General features: G+C 42.8%; 1 pseudogene; it reads right to left on the bottom strand.

The window, feature by feature from the left end:
• Positions 1 to 624: 624 nt before the first annotated feature.
• Positions 625 to 1,519, bottom strand: LOC142457956 (ADP/ATP translocase 2 pseudogene; annotated as a pseudogene).
• Positions 1,520 to 8,746: the final 7,227 nt, after the last annotated feature.

Below are 8,746 nucleotides of genomic sequence, written 5' to 3'. Positions count from 1 at the left end.
TGGCTGCATCAGATACAATATTCAATTACTTTTAGTCCCCATTAACATTTATAAAGTACTTACTATGTACCAGGTATTGTGCTGAGCACCATGCATGGAGTATTTAACTTAGTCCTCCACTTCACAGATGAGGCAAATAAAGCTGAATGACATTAAATAACTTTCCCAAGGCTCCAGAGCTCAGAAATGATGGAACGAGAATTCTAATAGAGGCAGTAGGGATACAAAGCCGGTGCTCTATCCTGCTTCCCTGTGTGACTGTAAGCAAATGCTTTGACATCTTTGAAACTCTGCTTCCTAAACTTAGAAGGGGCTGATTGAGTGCTACCATTCATGTTTTGTTTTGATTTGTTTTTTGCGTTTCAGATATTTTTTTATTTCTTCAAATTTATTTATTTATTAGGAGTGACTGAAATGAAAAAATAGAATTGAGTCCCATCATCATCATGATCATCGTGGAAAAGGCTTTAAGAGAAAACTGGTCAGATGAATGTTATTGCTTCCCATTTTCAACCAGTAGGTAGTTGCCATTGATCTAGACAGCCAACCATCTGCCAAGAATGCTTCAGATATGTTCTATAATACAACATGCCCATTCACGGGGGAAACCCACTAGGAAATAACTTATGTATAATTCTTGATTTTGTCGTACAAGACCAGCACAAAGGCACCACCCATGCCTCTGAGCACATTGGACCAGGCGCCCTTGAAGAACGCTTTGCTCCCTTCATCCCCACCGATCTTCCTCCAGCAGTCTAGCCGGCCGGTGTACATGATATCAGTTCCTTTGCACCCCAACTGCATCATCATTCGGCGACGAACAGTGTCAAATGGGTAGGAAGTCAACTAGCCACGACTGTGACGGACCGTGCAATCATCCAGCTGACGAAGATGTGGGTGTTCTTGGGATCTGGAAGCATTCCCTTTGTGGTGTCATAGATGCCGAAGTAGGCAGCCTGGCAGATGATCATCCCCTGCATAGACACGTTGAAGCCCTAGTACAGGTCCTAATCCCATCAGACTTGGTGATTTTAACCAAGCAGTCACCGAAGCCTTTGAACTCCCATTTGGCACTGGCTTTGCCCACATCAGCTGCTAGATGGGTACGGGAAAAATCAAGAAGGTACACAAAGCACAAAGATGTGGCCCCCGCGGCATCGCCCGATGCCAGGTTCCATTCAAAATGGTACCAGAACTGGGTCCTCTTGTCCACAACACCCAGGAAGAGCTGCTTGTATTTATCTTTGAAGGCAAAGTTGAGAGCCTGGGTAGGGAAGTATCGGACGACATTGTCCAGGTTACCACGCCAGAAGGACAGGACTCCCTGCTCCTTGGGAATGCAAACCACGCAGTCGAAGATGCCCTTGTGCTGCTTATATGCGGTGATTTGCTTGCTGGCGTGCTGCACCTGCAGTAGCAGCTTGACCCGTTCAATGAACGCTACCACCGTCTTGGAGATGGCTGCGACCACTCCACCTGCCCAGAAGTCCTTGGCGAAGGACACAGTGGTATCTGTCATGTTGGAAGAGAATGAGGCGACAGGTGACCACTAAGATGGAACAGGAACTGGCTTTGACTCTGGGGCTCTGGGGACCATTCAGGATTTTATGAGGATGAAATGAAGTAATGCAATTAATATGATTCCAGCATATTAGACACTTAAAACATAACAATTATTTCATTTAACAAAACAAGCCCGACTTCTGGGAAGATGGCAACGGAGTAACACATAACAGAGGGACTCCACAGAATTCAGTCCAGGAGAGTTGCTTAGAGGGAAATTCAACACTCCTGGAATGCAGGAGGAGCATCATAAAGATAAGTAGGCACAGATCCACAAGGTTTTGAGGGGTTGGGGCCTTTTGGCTTACCACAGTGGAGGCCAGCTAGGGCTTGATTTTAGCCCTGTCACTGGTTCTGCTGGAGGCGGGACCATTTGGAGCCCATAAGAGGGCTGAATCTCAACACAGCTACAGCTTGCCACCGCCTAGGGTCAGGGGCTAAACCCTTGCAGCTCCACAGGCAGGGATTGGGACTCAGCTACATTGTTACTTTTGTTTCCCTCTCTTCTCTATATCCCCTCCTCCCTCCACAGTCTCAGTGGGCTTACTTTTTAATTTTTTTTTCTCTCTTTGTCTCTTTCCTGTTCTCTCACACTCCCCTGCTGACTTCCAGACCACTCCCCTTAGCCTAGGGTATTTACACCTGTGCCACACCCAGCTGGGTGGGCTCCACCCTGTGCAGTTAGCCAGAGGGTGCAGAAAGCCCTGACCTCCGCCAGGGTATACTCCACCCAACTTCTAAGAAAGGAATTCCTGCCTGTGTGCCTGGGGGCCTAAGGCAGCTCGGTCAACACACGACAATGTTCCAAGCTGCTGCAGAAACCTCTGCCCAACCTCTGCAACACCAAAGCAGGAAACTCACCAGCCTTCTGGGGAACTCCCCTGAGAGAGAAGCCACAGGAGAATAAAGTGGTAGGTTAATTCCTTAGTGAAATTCGTTATAGGCAGTTCAAAGAAGCATTCCTACAAGTCTCCCAGAGAGAGCCAGTGCTCTTCGACCCCTTGGAAAATGACACCTGGCTCCTCTAAAACATCACAATGCAAACAGCCATCAGCCCTAACAACCTCAACGAAAAAAAAAAACAGGAGAAACAAAAGCCAATGGCAGAAGGTGTCCCGAACATAATGACATGCGTAGAAGAAGCAGACATTGAGCTGCCACAGAAAGAAATGTTCAGAATGCTTCCTGGAGTCATACAGGATATGAGGGAAACAATACAGAAAAAAGGATGAAATGATAAAGGAGATAAAGGCCATACACCAAAGGGAAATACAGGAGCTTAGGGAGGAGATAACAAAAACCAGTAGCAGAAACATGGACCTCGAGAATATACTGGAGGAAGCAGAGAACTGCATCAGTGACTTGGAGGACAGCCAAGCAGACTTTTAAAAACGTGAACAAAAATCTAATAAGATCATCAGAGAAGCAGAAGAAAACCTAAGAGCTATGTCTGATGCTATGAAGTGGAACAACATTAGAATTATTGGCTTACCAGAGAAAGATATAACAAAGAAGTCATCTGCAAGAATAGTGAGAGAATTCCTGGAGGAAAACTTCCCCAGCATAATGAAAGAAAACAAGGCAATCATTCAGGAGACTGAAAGAATACCATCTAGACGGAATCCCAAGAAGAAGTCACCAAGGCACATACTAGTTAAACTCTTGAACTTTGAGGAAAAGGAGAAAATCATGAGAGCAGCTAGAGTAAAACAAACAATAACATATAAAGGTTCCCAAATAAGAATGTGTTAAGACCTATCAGCAGAAACTATGAAGAAGAGGAGAGAATGGAGTTACATATTCCAATAATTGAAGGAAAACAATGCAAACCCAAGAATACTCTACCCAGCCAAATTATCGATCAAGATAGATGGAGAAGTAAGAGTCTTCCCAGACAAGGAAAAACTCAAAGAATATGTTAGAAGAAACCCAGCCCTATAAAAGATCCTTGCCGACCCAGTATGGGCAGAAGAACAACAATCACCAAGCATAAATAAGAGACCACCACATAGAACAACCTCACCCAGAGGGCAACAAAGGGAAAACAGACTCCAAGATAACATTGGCTTAAGGATGGAAATAATTCAAGAATGGTACACACGCGTGTGGGCACGCGTGTGCAGACACACACAGAGGGAGGGAGAGAGAGAGAGAACACATTAATGAGAAAGGAAAAGTAGGAAAACACCCAACACAAAAGGTATAAGATGACATCACAGAATCTGCAGATGGAGATAATAACCCTGAATATCAATGGCCTGAATGCAGGCATGTAAAGACTGAGACTAGCAGACTGGCTTAGAAAACACAGCCCATCAATTTGCTGCCTACAGGAGACACATTTCAAGGCTACAGACAAAAATAGGGTAAGAATCAAAGGCTGGAGAAAGGCATACCAAGCAAACAGCAATAAAAAAAAAAAAACAGAGGTTGCAATCCTAATCTCAGATAAAATTGACCTCAAAGTGCAAACCATAAAAAAAGGTAAGAAGGGATACTATATAATGCTCAATGGAATGGTAGACAAATAACCACTAAGCATTGTAAACATATATTCCCCAAATGAGAGACCCGCTGAATACATCAACCAAACACTCCAAAAGATGAAAAAAGAAATCACAGCCTCAACAATTATAGTGGGTGACTTCAATACACCACTCTCTGAAAAAGATAGATCACAGGAAAAGAAACTCAACAAGGAGGTTAGAGATCTAAACACTACAATTAGACAATCTGATCTGATAAATATTTAGAGCTTTTCATCGAAATACAAAAAATTCACATTCTTCTCAAGTCCACATGGCACATCTTTGAAGATAGACCACATGCTGGGGTGTGAGGTGAATCTACATAAATTTAAGCACATTGATATCATACAGACCTCTCTCTCTGACCACTGTGCCATAAGGCTGGAAATCAACAAAAGGAAGACGAAGGAAAAAAGAGCAAACAATTGGAGGATGAATAACTCTCTACTGCAAAAGGAGTGCATACTGGCACAGATCAGAGATGAAATTAGGAAATTTCTAGAAACCAATGAGAGTGAGCACACGATGTACCAAAACTTATGGGACACAGCAAAGGCAGTTTTCAGAGGAAGTTTCATAGCAATACATGCACACCTGAGAAAGGAAGAGAGACTCATGAGCATATGCTGGCACAAAATTTACAACTAGAGCAGAGTCAGCAGGACAATCCTACTAATAGCAAAAGAAAAGAAGTAATAAAAATCAGGGCTGAGATTCAGGAGAGGGAAAATAAGAAAACTATGGAAAAAAATTAATGCTGCTAAAAGTTGGTCCTTTGAAAGGATAAGGGGAATCGACAGATCACTGGCAAACCTAACCAAAGAAAGGAGGGAACAAATTTCAATAGCAAGAATAAGGGATGAAAGAGGGGACATTACAACAGACCCTAATGAAATAAAAAGAATAATTACACAGTACTACCAAGGATTGTACTCCAATGAATTCAGTGATTTGGCAGACATGGACAAATTCTTGGAAAAACAATCCCTCACTAGACTATCTTCAATGGACGTCTAGAATCTCAATTGACCCATAGCAATAGAAGAAATAGACAAGGTTATCAAGGGATTACAATTAAAAAAAATCCCCTGGACCAGATAGTTTCACTGGAGAATTCTACCAAGTATTTAGGGAAGAATTAACATCAGTCCTACACAAACTCTTCTAGAACATAGAAAAAGACAGCAAACTCCTGAACTCCCTCTATAAAGCTAGGATAACTCTGATACCAAAACCGGGCAAGTATCCCACAAGAATTGAGAGCCACAGACCAATATCCCTATTGAACATCGCTGCAAAAATCCTTAACAAAATACTAGCCAACAGAATACAAAAGTATATAAAACAAACAATTCACCATGTCCAATTGGGATTCATACCAGGGATGCAGGGATGGTTCACCATATGAAAGACCATCAGTATTATTCATCACATTGATATGAAAAACGATAGGAACCACATGATAATACTGATAGATATAGAAAAAGCATTCAACAACATCCAACACCAATTCCTGTTTAAGACCCTTGAGAAGATAAGAATGAAAGGAAAATTCCTCAAGACAATACAAGTTATATATGAAAAACCAGCAGCCAACATGGTAGTCAATGGAGAAAAGACTAACACAATCCCACTGAAAAAGGGGACCTGCAAAGATGCCCCTTGTCCCTACTCTTATTTAATATCGTGCTGGAGGTTTTACCTAACAGCATAAGGGAAAGAAAAGACATCAAAGGTATTTGTCTGGGGAAGGAAAAGGTGAAACTATCGTTATTTTTAGATGATATGATTTTATATGTGGAAAATCTCCACAAGGGAAGTACTGGAAGAAATACAGGAGTTTGGCAGAATGGCAGGATACAAGATGAACAAACAGAAGTCCATCAGGCTGCTATACATGTCAGATAAGACCACAGAGGAGATCAAAAAGGAGGTACCCTTCAAAATAGCCAAGCACAAATTGAAACATCTAGGGATATACTGACTAAAAGAACAAAAGATCTATATGGGGAAATCTACAAAACAGTATCACAGGAAACCTAGAGCGACCTCAACAAATGGAAGAAAATCCCATGCTGGTGTATAGGAAGACTCAATGTAGTCGAGATGTCAGTTCTGCCAAAGGCACTATTACGCTTAATGCAATCCCGATCCAATTACCCTCATCATTCTTCAAGAAATGGTAAAACTGATTACCAACTTCATATGGAGAGAGAAGAAGCCCAGAATTAGCAGAGAACTCCTCAAGAAGAAGGACACAGTGGGAGTGCTTGCTTTACCTGACTTTAGCACACATAATACAGCCACAGTTGTCAAAACCGCATGGTATTGGTACAATGACAGATACTCATACCAATGGAAAAGAACTGAAAACCCAGAAATAAAATTATCAGCATACAGACAACTGATCTTTAATAAGGGCCCTAAAAATACCAATGGGAAGCAGATGCCCTCTTTAACAAGTGATGCTGGAAAAAAAAAAAAAGGATATTTATCTGCAGAAAAATGAAGCAAGACCCTTATCTCACTCCATGCCCAAGAATAAACTTAAGTGGATCATAGACCTTGAAGTAAAACCTGAAACTATTAGGACCATCAATGAGGGAATTGGGACCAACTTGAGAACTTTGGCAAAGGGAATACATAGGCTATCAGAAATAGGGAAGGTCACAGACACAGAGGAGGCACAAATTCACAAATAAGATATACTGAAGACAAAACACCTGTGTACATCGAAAGAATTCACCAAGAGAGTAATAAGAGAGTCCACAGGCTGGGAAAACATCTTTAGCAATGACACATCAGACAAAGGCCTTATTACTAAACTCTACAATACTCTGCTAGCTTTCAAAAAGAAAAAAACGAATTGCCCATTGAGGAGGTGGGCAAGGGACCTGAACAGAAGTTTCACAGAGGCAGAAATCTGAATGGCCAACAAACATATGAGAAAATGTTCCCGATCTTTAGCCATAAGAGAAATGCAAATTAAAGCAACAATAAGGTATCACCTAACACCCTCAAAGATAGCCCAATTCAAAAAATCAGAAAGCAACAAATGTTGGAGGGGTTGTGGGAAGACAGGAACTCTCATCCACTGCTGGTGGACTTGTAAGTATGTACAGCCACTATGGAAATTGATCTCGCGTTATCTAGAACAGATGGAAATCGAGTTACCATATGACCCAGCAATCCCCCTACTGGACATATACCCAGAAGAGGCAAGAAACAAACCAAGACCAGATATCTGTGCTCCAATGTTCATTGCGGCACAGTTCACAATTGCATGGAGTCGGAAACAACCCAAATTTCCAACAACTGACGAGTGGATTAAAAAACTGTGGTACATACATACAGCGGAGTACTACGCACAAAAGGACAAGTACAACATGAGTCCGCTGAGGTAAGCTTAAAAAAAATGCAAAAGGGGTATAGGGAACAGGCTACTGTATACAAACATTCCCGGGGTGAGGCCCAGGTAGTAGGGCAGGGACCAGATCAAATACAGGGATACATATGGTAGGCAACTAAAAAGGAGGTGGGGAAAGGAAAAATATTAATAATAAATAATAAATGGGTAGCAGGGGTACAGGGCACTAACCCACACAGGGGAGAGTATTGTTTATATCTCCACAGGGAAACTTCAACCCAGTGCTCCAAGATGTGAATGCAAAATGCCCATGTGGAGTAGGGAACCAGTGGAGAGGTCTGAGGGGCTAGCCACAATCTCAACTACTAGTGGACACCTATTCATCTCTCCCGAAGAATTTATTTCAAAGGAAGGCATTGAATCTGCAGCTCCAGGAGAGGAACATATCTGATCAGAGCACATGGGAGCAGATGAAGGGGAAGGAGGAGAGCATGGAGCACATCCTGGCCCATCAGCCCATGAGGACGATGTTCCAGATTAGAGCAGCCAGTCCACAGAGAGGACCACATGGCCGGTTCCACTATGAGACATGACTTCCCTCACTGACCCATAGCCCTACAGGGCACAACACTGGGGACACAGTGTGGGAATTGCGCCTGATCTGATCCTGCCACACCGGGACAAAACACTAAGGGGGTGCAACACAACAGCAAGGGAACAGAGCAGTGAGGTCCCCAGGGAATGCTGAAGGTGTACTTTGGGGCCAGGGCATGGTGCCTCAACAGACTGAACTGGAAAACACTCCTAAAGGCCAACAAATAGTCCTTGAACTAACTACAAGCTTTTCTTTCTTGTTGTGGTTTGTTCTTGTTTGTATTGTTGCTTGGTTTTGCTCTGTCTTATTTTTGTGCATGTTATTATCTCCGCAGGTCTCTAAATAAGATAGGCTGGATGAACAATCTGGAGGAGAAAACAACGGGACCGACAGTTCTCGGGGGGGGGGGGGCATGGGAGAGGAGGAGGAGGCAGAGAGAAAGGTAGTGGTGTTAACAAACCCAGGAACAAGGGAACAACAAGTGATACAAATCGGTGGTGAGGAGGGTGTAGGAGGCCTGGTAGGGCGTGATCAAGGGTAATGTAACCAAGAGGAATTGCTGAAACCCAAATGAAGACTAAGAATGATAGTGGGACAAGAGGAAAGTCAATGAAAATAGAGGAAAGAGCTGGGAGGTAAAGGACATTTATAGAGGTCTAAATAAAGGCATGTACATATGGAAATATATTTATA

The sequence above is a fragment of the Tenrec ecaudatus genome, chromosome 10 (genome assembly GCF_050624435.1).
Source record: "Tenrec ecaudatus isolate mTenEca1 chromosome 10, mTenEca1.hap1, whole genome shotgun sequence".
NCBI lineage: Eukaryota > Metazoa > Chordata > Mammalia > Afrosoricida > Tenrecidae > Tenrec > Tenrec ecaudatus.
This window is presented reverse-complemented; position numbering and strand designations above follow the sequence as displayed.